Source organism: Lissotriton vulgaris, unplaced genomic scaffold (assembly GCF_964263255.1).
Source record: "Lissotriton vulgaris unplaced genomic scaffold, aLisVul1.2 SCAFFOLD_663, whole genome shotgun sequence".
In the NCBI taxonomy this organism is placed as follows: Eukaryota; Metazoa; Chordata; class Amphibia; order Caudata; family Salamandridae; genus Lissotriton; species Lissotriton vulgaris.
Window position 1 is genome coordinate 199,538 of NW_028255020.1, and position 18,422 is coordinate 217,959.

At 49.9% G+C, this 18,422-nt stretch overlaps 1 protein-coding gene across 1 annotated transcript in view; it reads left to right on the forward strand.

Annotated features, from left to right (window-relative positions):
- LOC147659347 (kidney mitochondrial carrier protein 1) overlaps positions 1 to 18,422 on the forward strand; it is a 267,840-nt gene that overhangs the window by 15,860 nt on the left and 233,558 nt on the right. The gene's annotated exons all lie outside the window — the stretch shown is intronic.

Here is an 18,422-nt window from a genome sequence, read left to right on the forward strand (position 1 = left end):
ACAATGATTCCTGGGGGACGAAGGTGCACACAATGGTAAGTCCCCTCACTGCGTGCAGGGGGAAAGCCTCTCGAGTCCAATGCCCTCCCTCAAAGTTGTGGCAGGAGCGTAGAATGGGTTGATGCCTTTGTGATAGAGCCTGTACGCCGGTGGCCCCCAGCAGCAGATGGGCGGGTTCGCCCCGGCTCAGTGACAATAAATGTCCCACCTCCCGCCGGCAGTATAGACGGTGGCAGGGGTGGCGAGGGGAGGATCAGGCTTACGCTCTAAGCCAAAGCGGCAGTCTCACCCACCGTCACCGACGTCGTTGTTTCCCCGGCCTCAGGATATGCTCCACCGGCCCCCTCGATCACAATCAAGTCCAGGGCAGGGGGGGGGGGGGGAATTCGTGGGTGCGCCTCCGACCCACCTCGGAAGCGCGCCGCCACCGGTGTTCACGTCCGCCGCCAGAAACAGGCTGTTTCCTCCGGGGTCTCGATGCGGGAACTTCCGGTCCGGTCCCCTGGTGTCCCTTCACTTCCGGCAGGATAGGGCATTCAGGACAGGCCGGTGCAGCCACGATGCAAGCAGGCCACAGTCAGGCACTTCACCTCGGAGCAGATGCCGGTGTCGGATCAGCACCGGGGTTTCAGCGGAGGACGCCGCTTGGAGTCTCCACTTGAAAGCAATCGCCAGAGCAGCAAAAAGCCACGGATTAATGGGAGGATAGTGAGACGGGGTCTAGAGTACCACGGAGCTCCTCTGCTAGGCAGCCATTCCAGTCGGCTGCTAGCCACGCCCCCCTCGGTCAAAGCATAATTAACCTCATCCTTGCGATGGATATTTTCCTCCGGTGTTGGGCCCCCATGCAAACGGGCGTGGTCATGACGGAACGGTTCCGTCATGAGCACAGCTCGACCGATGCTCATGACGGAACCGTTCCGTCATTAGCAGCGAAAGGGTTAAACCGCACTTCCCTTCACCGATCACGCTTCCCTCATGACATGCGACAAGAGAGGGGCCTGCGCATTCGTCTGTCCCGGCATTTATTAAGGTCTTGTATATCAGCGGAAAGTCCACCCATTGAGCCTCAGCCCAACCCTTGGTGTCTTAGTACCGGGCCCACCATCCTGACCAGTCATGGCAGGGTCACCCAGGTTACCGTCCCAGGCACCGTACCTACCGCCTAATGGCAGATATGCATGGACCCAAGTGAAATTGTGTGTCAAACCACCCATGAGGCTTGCCTGTATATCTGCACCATTCCCAATACCCCAGCTATTATATTTATTACACTAATTGTTTTCTAAGTAGGTGTGCGAATGTTGCAGCTGCAGTGCACACTGGGAGTTACGTGCTGGCATAAGGCAGTGCGCCTCTGTCCGATCGGTGCTTTCTAGATTCGTGGGCTACGTCGGAGAGTCACAGGTATTGAAGGATTCGGCTCATGGCAAGCAAGCGGGAGTGAATGCGCCAGCCACGGCTTGTCGAGCACGAACTTTAGACGTTGGGGCAGAGGGGGACCGCTGTGCAAAGATGCTGATACTCGGTACGACATTAATCGCTCCTGGTGGCGATGCAGCATATGGTGAAAACTGGGGCGCCGGACGAGGCAGCAGGGTACCCAGCTTCTAACTTAGGCCCATGGCAACAAGTGAGAGTGGCTAAGAGCAGGGCCGGCTTTAGCGCTGGTGTCGCCCAGTGCCACAGTGTTCATTGGGGCCCCCACGGCTCCCCGACCGCCACGCTTTAAGCTGTGCCCCTTCCATTCTCCCTAACCCCTTCGGAGTCCCAACATCATACACCCACGTTGCCCAGCACCCACTACATGAGCAAGCAGGGATGGGAAACGCTTCATAAGCCAGCCGACTGCCGTAGGGTCACCCGCCATCCGTGCTGTAAACTATATAGCCTCGACCGGGGCCAAATCATGCTACTGTGGTCCATATCTTGCAGTTTGCATGCAGCTCATTGAAGGCAGTTATAAGCTCACTGTTCAATGTTCGAATTCTAACAAAGCACTGTTTTAAACCATATGTACTTTGTGATCTGCATCATACATATTCTTCCCCGCAGGCATATTAACCGAGTTAAAACTTCCACTAGACAAACTCATTCTTTCTCGGTTAAGTATATTAACCCCTGAAGTTTATCTTGCCACTTGCGGTGTTGTATGGAAATTGCTGGGGGGGAGGGAGGGGGCAGCAGTGCCGCAGCACGTGCCATTCCCACTAAATGCTGTGGCCCCTCGAAGCGACAGCACCCGGTGCGGTGGGAACGGTCGCACCGCCATAGGGCTGGCCTCGGCTATGAGCAAGGGCATAATGGAGGCGTGGAGGTCGGTGCCCTTAGGCCTCAGGCACTCTTAGCCCCCCAGCTCGCAAAGTCGCTGCTCCTGGTGCGGCGGTCACATTGCTCTATTTGGCAAACAGACCCAAGCCCCTGCGAAATGGACACTTGAGAACAAATGATATGGCCTGGCATCAAGTCATGATGGCGGCCGACCCCTCACCATTTGAAGTGAGCAGCTGCTCATAATGTGCATGGTGGCCCTCGCAATAGTTTGACTCTTTCGCTTATATACTATCTAAGAGACATGAGCTGTAAGTATATATTATGTATGACAAATTGAAAAGACTAATAGGAAGCATTTTAAACACAACAAAATTACTAAGCGTATTCTTCATTTTACGAGCGGGTGTACTTACAGGTTTGGCTCTGCTGATAAGAAAATCTGATCACGTGACCCCAGAGTGGCCAAGCTCCGGGAAGGGGGCCTTGCTATCCCGCTCGCCCGCCGATTCTCGGTATGGACGGCTTAATCCAGTGAGGGCCTGTGAGGGGCTAAACTCCGCACTAGTCCTAAGAAAGCAGCAAACCCGGGTGGGAACCCGCAGAACCAACTATAAAGCGCGAGCCCAGATGCATCTGAGCCATCTCCACCCAAATAGTGGGTGATGGCGGCCGGGCATGACTCACTGAGAGCTCAGCGCGGGGACACACACATACCTACATGGGCCCGAGCTCTGTCTGTTGTGCAAGATATGTATACGGGGCTTGGCTAACGTCATAAAAGGCCCCTTAGTGACCGTGCCCCCGTGGGACCTCTTTTATTTTTAAAACCTTCTTGGTGTTATGTCCATAAGTAAGAAATTAATTGTGCTCAGGAAACTGTGCCTGATGCCAGATCTCTTTACTGATCACACCGTGCCTAGCTGTAGATGGAACAGGCCTGCTGCCACCCCGTGTAACCTACAAATCGCAACGTGTGTATCATTAAATTGGTTCAATGTATTACTGTTGTTTATAAACATGTGGCTGACGAAGTTACTTCCGATAAACCGGCACGCTGTAACCGGACCCTTCCCGCACCGCGTTTCATTAGCCTGAAACCCGCGAGGCCGTACCAGACTCCTGTGCCCTGACCCACTGCGTCTTATGCATGAATTTGAAACCCTGTGGTAATGCGCGCGGCCACCCCTTAAAATCGGTGTCCTGGTGCTGCCCTCTCGCCTCTAATAATTTACTGCACAACCTCTGGTGATCCCCCGCTACCTGAGTGGTGCGCCCACAGCGGCAGACTAGCCCGGTGCTCCACTACGGGATGCAACCATGTGCTGAGCCCGCGCCATGACCCGGTGCTCCAGCCAGGGGGGGAAGACCCCTTAATGCTGCTCGATGTCCCACGCCCCACCCGTATTGGCTATCCCTGCTCTACCGCCTGCACCCGGGGGGGTCACACCCTTATGCGCAGACCCGCCCCCAAGCCCGGAGGTCAATGTCTTGGGCTGGTAGGATTCTCGGTGGACGCTGTAAATGAACTTGTGCAGCAGAGATGTTCATTCCGCCTGCGCCGTTAACACATCAAGAAGAATACGATATAAACAATGCAGATCAACTGGTTGAAGGGGGGACACCACGAACAACGTAGGAAAAAAACAAGGCCACGGGCGGGCAGGAGGGAGGAGGCATGGACAGTGGGCGGGCGGGAGGGAGGAGGCACGGACAGTGGGCGGGCGGGAGGGAGAAGGCACGGACAACGGGAGGGAGGGCGGGGGATAAACAAGGCACAACAACGGGAAGGGGAGGATAGAGAACATGGACAACAGGGAGGAGGCGGGAACAAATGGATCGCTGATGGCAGGAGGAGGGCGGGATAACTCCTCGGCGAGAGGGAGGGTGTGGGGGGCGGGACTTAAAAAAAGAGACAGAAACGCCAACAAATTGCGGCGTGATGGGGGAAAGAGTGATTGACAACCATCTCTTCCAATGGCTAGCCTCCATTTATGGAGCTAGCCAATGGAAGAGAGAGACGGAACAAACCCCCGTACTGTCTAACATAAGATTTTGCCTGCGCGAACACTGCTGCGCAGTGGACGCCAGGCGAAACCTAAAAATGATTTCATCCTATGTAGGATGTGACCCTTTACAGTCCCTAGTTGGGTCACTTAGACCCAGTGCTTCATGCAGCATCTGCTGGATTTTCAAAATCCTACATAGGATGAAGAGGTGAGTAGCCCACGGGGTGGCCGTCTGACAGTGAGAATGACCTGCATCCTCACCGAGTGCTCCATAACTTACAGATGGGTCACAGCAATCTCACTGTCTGTGCGTGAATGGGAAACTTGAATGATTTACTGTGCAGTTATGGAGTGGGAGGTGTACAAAGCCAGAGGGAGTCCTCACAAGCATGACAAAATTTGGGGACCCTGGTTGGACTACTCCTTGTCATAAGTTTCACACCACTATATATCACTAATGTCTGAGATGAGCACCACGTTTTTGTCATCCAGGCTATCTCAATATGCTTTCATATAATAGATGCACCACCAAGAGTGGGGAGGGGGTATTTGAGTGACCAAGATAGACATTTTCTTCTTTCTTTGACTTCCCTGATGTTATCTCTGATGGTCCACCTAAACGCCTATTCATCCCTGTTGATGATAATGTTGCGCTGTACTGCATGACAAACGCCACTTGAATGTAACATGCCTTATTTTTCAGATGATAATCACTGTAATGTTTGGGAAAAGAAAAACGAATTGCAGACATTGTACCTTAAAATGGGTCTGGACACTGGGGGCACTTAAGATGCTGAGGATGAATAACTAAAGTCCTATCCTTGATACACGAATTGGGTGGGAAACATCTGCTTGCTTTTGACATGCTTGCGTGTAAAGCAGGTTTCTGCAATGCTAGATTTACATGGAATGCATACATTTTACCTTTTTGTGTTTCATGCTGATGGTCAAAACCAATAACATGTTGCATACATTTTTGTCATTGGTAGCCCACTTGGTAGGGGGACACATGGTTATTAATTGGAAATCCAAACAGGCACCTACAGCGAAATTTTGAGCCAGGAATATAATGGTATGGGTAAGTGTTGACTTAAGTTATGAGACTATACAGGTTTTAGGAAAAGGTTTCGGACCAGTTGATTGACTGGAAGACTCTTTTCATGAGCTTCTGTTGTCATTGGACAACAGGCCATCATGACATTTCTCAGATAAGCCTTTCTTCCTTTAATGAAAGTGACCATCATAAGGGATCTTTCCCACCAGGACCTTTCGTGCAAGCCCTACAATGATGGCTATCAGTCAGGTCATGACTGCAGATACACGTGGGCTGGATTGCTATACCTTCACCTCAGTCTGTTTAAATTGTGGCTGATTCATTCTCCTTCGCACTGCCTTTACTTTTTGGTTTCCGTGATCCACCAATTCCTGTTCACTTTTGTGAGCCTCTCCATAGCGGCTCCACTGTCTTTGGTGGACAATGTCAACATTCCTGAGACTGACAGAAGTGCTTTTCATTAGGTTCCAAATGTCACGGTCCCCAGCACTGGTATTCTACCTCACTACTGTATTTTAAATACTGTGCTACAAAAATATGGTAGCCACAATATTGGCTACCACAATATTGTAAAGGTATATAGTATAGGTAAGTATAGATTTACCTTTCTTAACTCCATGCACAGTGGGTGCTGAGGAGTGATTAAGGTATGTAGATGGGCAGTTAAAAATAGTAGAACAATAGAATAAATAGAATATTGAGAGCGTCTTTGAAGAAAAGGAAGAGGAAGAGGGCCAGTAACGACTGGCATAGACCTTCTTCTCCAACATTGCATTGTGTTTCTCTTTCTCACCATGCACTTAAAACATTCCACCCTCAGTTGATGTAATATTCAGTCCCACAACTCAGCAGGAGATGACCATTAACAACTATTATAGCACTCAAAATTGCGGTGTAATGTTATATTAAATACATACATACCTAAATATACTTACTCAGGGCTTGAAGTGAGCTGGTCCTACTGCTGCTCAGCACCGACAGTTCTAAGAAACAGGTGCTGAGACTGGTCCCTATCGGGCTTTCCATTTTTGCCCTCAAAATACCACCTCTGCAGAAGTACCAAACTGTGTGATCTAACTTCAAAAAGACTCATTATAGTTCTTGTACAGTCTAATTTGAGAACTGGTGCATTTTCAATATTATATACAACGAAGCCATAGTTGTGGCTTTTTTATCGAACAACCATTGCAAAACCAATAGTTCTGGCTTGCTGTAAGTGTAATGTTACTTGCTCTGTTTTATATCTGGATGCAATGAAAGAAGCAGCAAAGTACCAGTCGTGCGGCACACTATGCTCAGCACAGATTTTCTGCTTAGGTGTTTTAAGCGACGCCTTTAATTACAACGGCCACGCCCCTTTGAGAGACCCCTAGTTTTTTCATCCCACTTAAAGCCCTGTACTTATCTTCATATTTTTGGGCATTTTCAGCACGTTTTTTTCCCCATGATATTGTAGCATTTCAGCCACAGTACTTCCGAAGGACCCTTGTCGGTTTCTGTTGTGAAAAACTGGATTTTTTTTTATAATTCTAAGAAGAAAGAATAACGAATTCTAAGAAGAAAGGATGCTGAAGTATTCAGGCAGATTTACAAAAGGGGGTGGTGATGAACAGAGTGTCTGAATTGAGCAGACCACTCTTACCCAGTCCAAAGATCAGGGCTTGATCCATCACCGTTATTTATCTCACTGCCCCATCCCAGCTCAGAACCTGGCTATATGCAAATCAGTCTGTCCCTGGCCCAGTGCATCATGGGAACAGGGCAGACTAAACTACCAAGCCAATTCTTTACCAGAAAGGAGACAAGCTACCGGGGACCGGTTTCTGGCATTTCAGCCGTCTTCGGCCCGGCTTGCTTGAATCCTGATGGAGCAGTGAGAAAGGGACTCATGTCTGAGTATACCCTGCCACACCTATAGTGGCCAAAATCGATTTACAAAAGGGGGTGGTGATGAACAGAGTGTCTGAATTGAGCAGACCACTCTTACCCAGTCCAAAGATCAGGGCTTGATCCATCACCGTTATTTATCTCACTGCCCCATCCCAGCTCAGAACCTGGCTATATGCAAATCAGTCTGTCCCTGGCCCAGTGCATCATGGGAACAGGGCAGACTAAACTACCAAGCCAATTCTTTACCAGAAAGGAGACAAGCTACCGGGGACCGGTTTCTGGCATTTCAGCCGTCTTCGGCCCGGCTTGCTTGAATCCTGATGGAGCAGTGAGAAAGGGACTCATGTCTGAGTATACCCTGCCACACCTATAGTGGCCAAAATCGATTTACAAAAGGGGGTGGTGATGAACAGAGTGTCTGAATTGAGCAGACCACTCTTACCCAGTCCAAAGATCAGGGCTTGATCCATCACCGTTATTTATCTCACTGCCCCATCCCAGCTCAGAACCTGGCTATATGCAAATCAGTCTGTCCCTGGCCCAGTGCATCATGGGAACAGGGCAGACTAAACTACCAAGCCAATTCTTTACCAGAAAGGAGACAAGCTACCGGGGACCGGTTTCTGGCATTTCAGCCGTCTTCGGCCCGGCTTGCTTGAATCCTGATGGAGCAGTGAGAAAGGGACTCATGTCTGAGTATACCCTGCCACACCTATAGTGGCCAAAATCGATTTACAAAAGGGGGTGGTGATGAACAGAGTGTCTGAATTGAGCAGACCACTCTTACCCAGTCCAAAGATCAGGGCTTGATCCATCACCGTTATTTATCTCACTGCCCCATCCCAGCTCAGAACCTGGCTATATGCAAATCAGTCTGTCCCTGGCCCAGTGCATCATGGGAACAGGGCAGACTAAACTACCAAGCCAATTCTTTACCAGAAAGGAGACAAGCTACCGGGGACCGGTTTCTGGCATTTCAGCCGTCTTCGGCCCGGCTTGCTTGAATCCTGATGGAGCAGTGAGAAAGGGACTCATGTCTGAGTATACCCTGCCACACCTATAGTGGCCAAAATCGATTTACAAAAGGGGGTGGTGATGAACAGAGTGTCTGAATTGAGCAGACCACTCTTACCCAGTCCAAAGATCAGGGCTTGATCCATCACCGTTATTTATCTCACTGCCCCATCCCAGCTCAGAACCTGGCTATATGCAAATCAGTCTGTCCCTGGCCCAGTGCATCATGGGAACAGGGCAGACTAAACTACCAAGCCAATTCTTTACCAGAAAGGAGACAAGCTACCGGGGACCGGTTTCTGGCATTTCAGCCGTCTTCGGCCCGGCTTGCTTGAATCCTGATGGAGCAGTGAGAAAGGGACTCATGTCTGAGTATACCCTGCCACACCTATAGTGGCCAAAATCGATTTACAAAAGGGGGTGGTGATGAACAGAGTGTCTGAATTGAGCAGACCACTCTTACCCAGTCCAAAGATCAGGGCTTGATCCATCACCGTTATTTATCTCACTGCCCCATCCCAGCTCAGAACCTGGCTATATGCAAATCAGTCTGTCCCTGGCCCAGTGCATCATGGGAACAGGGCAGACTAAACTACCAAGCCAATTCTTTACCAGAAAGGAGACAAGCTACCGGGGACCGGTTTCTGGCATTTCAGCCGTCTTCGGCCCGGCTTGCTTGAATCCTGATGGAGCAGTGAGAAAGGGACTCATGTCTGAGTATACCCTGCCACACCTATAGTGGCCAAAATCGATTTACAAAAGGGGGTGGTGATGAACAGAGTGTCTGAATTGAGCAGACCACTCTTACCCAGTCCAAAGATCAGGGCTTGATCCATCACCGTTATTTATCTCACTGCCCCATCCCAGCTCAGAACCTGGCTATATGCAAATCAGTCTGTCCCTGGCCCAGTGCATCATGGGAACAGGGCAGACTAAACTACCAAGCCAATTCTTTACCAGAAAGGAGACAAGCTACCGGGGACCGGTTTCTGGCATTTCAGCCGTCTTCGGCCCGGCTTGCTTGAATCCTGATGGAGCAGTGAGAAAGGGACTCATGTCTGAGTATACCCTGCCACACCTATAGTGGCCAAAATCGATTTACAAAAGGGGGTGGTGATGAACAGAGTGTCTGAATTGAGCAGACCACTCTTACCCAGTCCAAAGATCAGGGCTTGATCCATCACCGTTATTTATCTCACTGCCCCATCCCAGCTCAGAACCTGGCTATATGCAAATCAGTCTGTCCCTGGCCCAGTGCATCATGGGAACAGGGCAGACTAAACTACCAAGCCAATTCTTTACCAGAAAGGAGACAAGCTACCGGGGACCGGTTTCTGGCATTTCAGCCGTCTTCGGCCCGGCTTGCTTGAATCCTGATGGAGCAGTGAGAAAGGGACTCATGTCTGAGTATACCCTGCCACACCTATAGTGGCCAAAATCGATTTACAAAAGGGGGTGGTGATGAACAGAGTGTCTGAATTGAGCAGACCACTCTTACCCAGTCCAAAGATCAGGGCTTGATCCATCACCGTTATTTATCTCACTGCCCCATCCCAGCTCAGAACCTGGCTATATGCAAATCAGTCTGTCCCTGGCCCAGTGCATCATGGGAACAGGGCAGACTAAACTACCAAGCCAATTCTTTACCAGAAAGGAGACAAGCTACCGGGGACCGGTTTCTGGCATTTCAGCCGTCTTCGGCCCGGCTTGCTTGAATCCTGATGGAGCAGTGAGAAAGGGACTCATGTCTGAGTATACCCTGCCACACCTATAGTGGCCAAAATCGATTTACAAAAGGGGGTGGTGATGAACAGAGTGTCTGAATTGAGCAGACCACTCTTACCCAGTCCAAAGATCAGGGCTTGATCCATCACCGTTATTTATCTCACTGCCCCATCCCAGCTCAGAACCTGGCTATATGCAAATCAGTCTGTCCCTGGCCCAGTGCATCATGGGAACAGGGCAGACTAAACTACCAAGCCAATTCTTTACCAGAAAGGAGACAAGCTACCGGGGACCGGTTTCTGGCATTTCAGCCGTCTTCGGCCCGGCTTGCTTGAATCCTGATGGAGCAGTGAGAAAGGGACTCATGTCTGAGTATACCCTGCCACACCTATAGTGGCCAAAATCGATTTACAAAAGGGGGTGGTGATGAACAGAGTGTCTGAATTGAGCAGACCACTCTTACCCAGTCCAAAGATCAGGGCTTGATCCATCACCGTTATTTATCTCACTGCCCCATCCCAGCTCAGAACCTGGCTATATGCAAATCAGTCTGTCCCTGGCCCAGTGCATCATGGGAACAGGGCAGACTAAACTACCAAGCCAATTCTTTACCAGAAAGGAGACAAGCTACCGGGGACCGGTTTCTGGCATTTCAGCCGTCTTCGGCCCGGCTTGCTTGAATCCTGATGGAGCAGTGAGAAAGGGACTCATGTCTGAGTATACCCTGCCACACCTATAGTGGCCAAAATCGATTTACAAAAGGGGGTGGTGATGAACAGAGTGTCTGAATTGAGCAGACCACTCTTACCCAGTCCAAAGATCAGGGCTTGATCCATCACCGTTATTTATCTCACTGCCCCATCCCAGCTCAGAACCTGGCTATATGCAAATCAGTCTGTCCCTGGCCCAGTGCATCATGGGAACAGGGCAGACTAAACTACCAAGCCAATTCTTTACCAGAAAGGAGACAAGCTACCGGGGACCGGTTTCTGGCATTTCAGCCGTCTTCGGCCCGGCTTGCTTGAATCCTGATGGAGCAGTGAGAAAGGGACTCATGTCTGAGTATACCCTGCCACACCTATAGTGGCCAAAATCGATTTACAAAAGGGGGTGGTGATGAACAGAGTGTCTGAATTGAGCAGACCACTCTTACCCAGTCCAAAGATCAGGGCTTGATCCATCACCGTTATTTATCTCACTGCCCCATCCCAGCTCAGAACCTGGCTATATGCAAATCAGTCTGTCCCTGGCCCAGTGCATCATGGGAACAGGGCAGACTAAACTACCAAGCCAATTCTTTACCAGAAAGGAGACAAGCTACCGGGGACCGGTTTCTGGCATTTCAGCCGTCTTCGGCCCGGCTTGCTTGAATCCTGATGGAGCAGTGAGAAAGGGACTCATGTCTGAGTATACCCTGCCACACCTATAGTGGCCAAAATCGATTTACAAAAGGGGGTGGTGATGAACAGAGTGTCTGAATTGAGCCGACCACTCTTACCCAGTCCAAAGATCAGGGCTTGATCCATCACCGTTATTTATCTCACTGCCCCATCCCAGCTCAGAAACTGGCTATATGCAAATCAGTCTGTCCCTGGCCCAGTGCATCATGGGAACAGGGCAGACTAAACTACCAAGCCAATTCTTTACCAGAAAGGAGACAAGCTACCGGGGACCGGTTTCTGGCATTTCAGCCGTCTTCGGCCCGGCTTGCTTGAATCCTGATGGAGCAGTGAGAAAGGGACTCATGTCTGAGTATACCCTGCCACACCTATAGTGGCCAAAATCGATTTACAAAAGGGGGTGGTGATGAACAGAGTGTCTGAATTGAGCAGACCACTCTTACCCAGTCCAAAGATCAGGGCTTGATCCATCACCGTTATTTATCTCACTGCCCCATCCCAGCTCAGAACCTGGCTATATGCAAATCAGTCTGTCCCTGGCCCAGTGCATCATGGGAACAGGGCAGACTAAACTACCAAGCCAATTCTTTACCAGAAAGGAGACAAGCTACCGGGGACCGGTTTCTGGCATTTCAGCCGTCTTCGGCCCGGCTTGCTTGAATCCTGATGGAGCAGTGAGAAAGGGACTCATGTCTGAGTATACCCTGCCACACCTATAGTGGCCAAAATCGATTTACAAAAGGGGGTGGTGATGAACAGAGTGTCTGAATTGAGCAGACCACTCTTACCCAGTCCAAAGATCAGGGCTTGATCCATCACCGTTATTTATCTCACTGCCCCATCCCAGCTCAGAACCTGGCTATATGCAAATCAGTCTGTCCCTGGCCCAGTGCATCATGGGAACAGGGCAGACTAAACTACCAAGCCAATTCTTTACCGGAAAGGAGACAAGCTACCGGGGACCGGTTTCTGGCATTTCAGCCGTCTTCGGCCCGGCTTGCTTGAATCCTGATGGAGCAGTGAGAAAGGGACTCATGTCTGAGTATACCCTGCCACACCTATAGTGGCCAAAATCGATTTACAAAAGGGGGTGGTGATGAACAGAGTGTCTGAATTGAGCAGACCACTCTTACCCAGTCCAAAGATCAGGGCTTGATCCATCACCGTTATTTATCTCACTGCCCCATCCCAGCTCAGAACCTGGCTATATGCAAATCAGTCTGTCCCTGGCCCAGTGCATCATGGGAACAGGGCAGACTAAACTACCAAGCCAATTCTTTACCAGAAAGGAGACAAGCTACCGGGGACCGGTTTCTGGCATTTCAGCCGTCTTCGGCCCGGCTTGCTTGAATCCTGATGGAGCAGTGAGAAAGGGACTCATGTCTGAGTATACCCTGCCACACCTATAGTGGCCAAAATCGATTTACAAAAGGGGGTGGTGATGAACAGAGTGTCTGAATTGAGCAGACCACTCTTACCCAGTCCAAAGATCAGGGCTTGATCCATCACCGTTATTTATCTCACTGCCCCATCCCAGCTCAGAACCTGGCTATATGCAAATCAGTCTGTCCCTGGCCCAGTGCATCATGGGAACAGGGCAGACTAAACTACCAAGCCAATTCTTTACCAGAAAGGAGACAAGCTACCGGGGACCGGTTTCTGGCATTTCAGCCGTCTTCGGCCCGGCTTGCTTGAATCCTGATGGAGCAGTGAGAAAGGGACTCATGTCTGAGTATACCCTGCCACACCTATAGTGGCCAAAATCGATTTACAAAAGGGGGTGGTGATGAACAGAGTGTCTGAATTGAGCAGACCACTCTTACCCAGTCCAAAGATCAGGGCTTGATCCATCACCGTTATTTATCTCACTGCCCCATCCCAGCTCAGAACCTGGCTATATGCAAATCAGTCTGTCCCTGGCCCAGTGCATCATGGGAACAGGGCAGACTAAACTACCAAGCCAATTCTTTACCAGAAAGGAGACAAGCTACCGGGGACCGGTTTCTGGCATTTCAGCCGTCTTCGGCCCGGCTTGCTTGAATCCTGATGGAGCAGTGAGAAAGGGACTCATGTCTGAGTATACCCTGCCACACCTATAGTGGCCAAAATCGATTTACAAAAGGGGGTGGTGATGAACAGAGTGTCTGAATTGAGCAGACCACTCTTACCCAGTCCAAAGATCAGGGCTTGATCCATCACCGTTATTTATCTCACTGCCCCATCCCAGCTCAGAACCTGGCTATATGCAAATCAGTCTGTCCCTGGCCCAGTGCATCATGGGAACAGGGCAGACTAAACTACCAAGCCAATTCTTTACCAGAAAGGAGACAAGCTACCGGGGACCGGTTTCTGGCATTTCAGCCGTCTTCGGCCCGGCTTGCTTGAATCCTGATGGAGCAGTGAGAAAGGGACTCATGTCTGAGTATACCCTGCCACACCTATAGTGGCCAAAATCGATTTACAAAAGGGGGTGGTGATGAACAGAGTGTCTGAATTGAGCAGACCACTCTTACCCAGTCCAAAGATCAGGGCTTGATCCATCACCGTTATTTATCTCACTGCCCCATCCCAGCTCAGAAACTGGCTATATGCAAATCAGTCTGTCCCTGGCCCAGTGCATCATGGGAACAGGGCAGACTAAACTACCAAGCCAATTCTTTACCAGAAAGGAGACAAGCTACCGGGGACCGGTTTCTGGCATTTCAGCCGTCTTCGGCCCGGCTTGCTTGAATCCTGATGGAGCAGTGAGAAAGGGACTCATGTCTGAGTATACCCTGCCACACCTATAGTGGCCAAAATCGATTTACAAAAGGGGGTGGTGATGAACAGAGTGTCTGAATTGAGCAGACCACTCTTACCCAGTCCAAAGATCAGGGCTTGATCCATCACCGTTATTTATCTCACTGCCCCATCCCAGCTCAGAACCTGGCTATATGCAAATCAGTCTGTCCCTGGCCCAGTGCATCATGGGAACAGGGCAGACTAAACTACCAAGCCAATTCTTTACCAGAAAGGAGACAAGCTACCGGGGACCGGTTTCTGGCATTTCAGCCGTCTTCGGCCCGGCTTGCTTGAATCCTGATGGAGCAGTGAGAAAGGGACTCATGTCTGAGTATACCCTGCCACACCTATAGTGGCCAAAATCGATTTACAAAAGGGGGTGGTGATGAACAGAGTGTCTGAATTGAGCAGACCACTCTTACCCAGTCCAAAGATCAGGGCTTGATCCATCACCGTTATTTATCTCACTGCCCCATCCCAGCTCAGAACCTGGCTATATGCAAATCAGTCTGTCCCTGGCCCAGTGCATCATGGGAACAGGGCAGACTAAACTACCAAGCCAATTCTTTACCAGAAAGGAGACAAGCTACCGGGGACCGGTTTCTGGTATTTCAGCCGTCTTCGGCCCGGCTTGCTTGAATCCTGATGGAGCAGTGAGAAAGGGACTCATGTCTGAGTATACCCTGCCACACCTATAGTGGCCAAAATCGATTTACAAAAGGGGGTGGTGATGAACAGAGTGTCTGAATTGAGCAGACCACTCTTACCCAGTCCAAAGATCAGGGCTTGATCCATCACCGTTATTTATCTCACTGCCCCATCCCAGCTCAGAACCTGGCTATATGCAAATCAGTCTGTCCCTGGCCCAGTGCATCATGGGAACAGGGCAGACTAAACTACCAAGCCAATTCTTTACCAGAAAGGAGACAAGCTACCGGGGACCGGTTTCTGGCATTTCAGCCGTCTTCGGCCCGGCTTGCTTGAATCCTGATGGAGCAGTGAGAAAGGGACTCATGTCTGAGTATACCCTGCCACACCTATAGTGGCCAAAATCGATTTACAAAAGGGGGTGGTGATGAACAGAGTGTCTGAATTGAGCAGACCACTCTTACCCAGTCCAAAGATCAGGGCTTGATCCATCACCGTTATTTATCTCACTGCCCCATCCCAGCTCAGAACCTGGCTATATGCAAATCAGTCTGTCCCTGGCCCAGTGCATCATGGGAACAGGGCAGACTAAACTACCAAGCCAATTCTTTACCAGAAAGGAGACAAGCTACCGGGGACCGGTTTCTGGCATTTCAGCCGTCTTCGGCCCGGCTTGCTTGAATCCTGATGGAGCAGTGAGAAAGGGACTCATGTCTGAGTATACCCTGCCACACCTATAGTGGCCAAAATCGATTTACAAAAGGGGGTGGTGATGAACAGAGTGTCTGAATTGAGCAGACCACTCTTACCCAGTCCAAAGATCAGGGCTTGATCCATCACCGTTATTTATCTCACTGCCCCATCCCAGCTCAGAACCTGGCTATATGCAAATCAGTCTGTCCCTGGCCCAGTGCATCATGGGAACAGGGCAGACTAAACTACCAAGCCAATTCTTTACCAGAAAGGAGACAAGCTACCGGGGACCGGTTTCTGGCATTTCAGCCGTCTTCGGCCCGGCTTGCTTGAATCCTGATGGAGCAGTGAGAAAGGGACTCATGTCTGAGTATACCCTGCCACACCTATAGTGGCCAAAATCGATTTACAAAAGGGGGTGGTGATGAACAGAGTGTCTGAATTGAGCAGACCACTCTTACCCAGTCCAAAGATCAGGGCTTGATCCATCACCGTTATTTATCTCACTGCCCCATCCCAGCTCAGAACCTGGCTATATGCAAATCAGTCTGTCCCTGGCCCAGTGCATCATGGGAACAGGGCAGACTAAACTACCAAGCCAATTCTTTACCAGAAAGGAGACAAGCTACCGGGGACCGGTTTCTGGCATTTCAGCCGTCTTCGCTAAAAAACGGTGTTGGATCTAGCCCTGATCTCTTGACTGGGTGAGAGCTTTCTGCTTAATTCAGAGACTCTGTCCCTCACCACCCCTTGTTGTAAATATTTTTGTCCACCTTAAGCGTGGAAGGGTATTCTCAGATGTGAGACCCTTGCTCATTGCACCATCAGGATTCAAGCAAACCGGGCCGAAGACGGCTGTAATGCTAGAAACCGGTCCCCGGGAGCTTGTTTCCTTCCCAGTGTAAGAATTGGCTTTTGTAGTTTGGTTTGCCCTGTTCCCATCATGCACTGGGACTGGAACAGACTAATTTGCATACAGCCAGGTTCTGAAACTGGGATGGTGCAGTGAGCTAAAAAACGGTGTTGGATCTAGCCCTGATCTCTTGACTGGGTGAGAGCTTTCTGCTTAATTCAGAGACTCTGTCCCTCACCACCCCTTGTTGTAAATATTTTTGTCCACCCTAAGCGTGGAAGGGTATTCTCAGATGTGAGACCCTTGCTCATTGCACCATCAGGATTCAAGCAAACCGGGCCGAAGACGGCTGTAATGCTAGAAACCGGTCCCCGGGAGCTTGTTTCCTTCCCAGTGTAAGAATTGGCTTTTGTAGTTTGGTTTGCCCTGTTCCCATCATGCACTGGGACAGGAACAGACTAATTTGCATACAGCCAGGTTCTGAAACTGGGATGGTGCAGTGAGCTAAAAAACGGTGTTGGATCTAGCCCTGATCTCTTGACTGGGTGAGAGCTTTCTGCTTAATTCAGAGACTCTGTCCCTCACCACCCCTTGTTGTAAATATTTTTGTCCACCCTAAGCGTGGAAGGGTATTCTCAGATGTGAGACCCTTGCTCATTGCACCATCAGGATTCAAGCAAACCGGGCCGAAGACGGCTGTAATGCTAGAAACCGGTCCCCGGGAGCTTGTTTCCTTCCCAGTGTAAGAATTGGCTTTTGTAGTTTGGTTTGCCCTGTTCCCATCATGCACTGGGACAGGAACAGACTAATTTGCATACAGCCAGGTTCTGAAACTGGGATGGTGCAGTGAGCTAAAAAACGGTGTTGGATCTAGCCCTGATCTCTTGACTGGGTGAGAGCTTTCTGCTTAATTCAGAGACTCTGTCCCTCACCACCCCTTGTTGAAGTTATCAGGCAGGTCATCATTTTTCTAATTCCGAGAAGATAGGAGAACAAATTGTTCTGGCAGTTCGCCGTCAGCAACGAATTCTGGCTGCTGGGTTACTTATAACATGTTTATTAGCCAATATATTAGTCGTCGCGTACTAAAATGTCTATTTAGGCAGCCGGTTACCGTCCCTGTAGTGAAAATGAAAAATCTACTGATAGCGTATCAACATAAATTCAGTTTGAGCACTACAGCGTACCATTGTCATCCAGAAAACAACACAAGACGGCCAACAAAAAAAATATTTTTTTTAAAGAGTGTGGAAGCAAAATGCTGTCGCTGAATACCAACAGCGAACACCGTCAGGGAGGAATCAGAATGCGCTGCCTTGAGTCAGTTAATTGCAGTTTTTTCACCACCTGTCTCAGAGCCTACCTTCCCCACCCGTGCGACGGTAAAACAAACCTTGTGATTCACAAACACTGATGACGTCAAGCACTTGCACAACAGAAAAGAATGGCTCAATTGTCAAGGCGCGTGAGGACATCTCCGCCAGGAACACCCATTGCACCCACTGCACGTTGTGTCTGTCTGTGACTTCCAAAGAATGTCGTAATCCCCGGACCATGCACTGACGTAGTGACAGTGAAATCTCAACAGCGCACTGGATGTCCCGCCCATAAAAGAAAGGAACGGCCAGCATGAGTGCACAGTGTCTCATCATCCATCTGTTTCTTTGTACACAGAGCAAGTGACGTAGAACTTCCCAGTCTTTAAACCTTTGCCTTGATACAACTATCCGTCTAATTCTGTTTTGGGTCCAAACTTCTATTTGCGGCCAACCCGGGATTCAAAGGTAGGCAGAGTTTGCCCATGTGCTAATCTCATTTGTGCTACTTGCCATAGTCAAGCAGCGCCCCCATGCCGTTTTCCCAAAGGTTTTCAGCAGGCTATCTCTGGCGAGGATTTTACTGGCAAATAGTGCCTCTCCCAGAATGCGGATATTAGAATTTCGCACCATTGTACAAGTCCCAGCGTGCTCAGATTGGCATTTCTAACATGGTAGTTAGCAAGCAAGATCACCAGTAGGGATTGTGCACTGAATGTAGATGATTGGTCCAAATTATTATCTTAATCTAATATATGGTCACCTGAT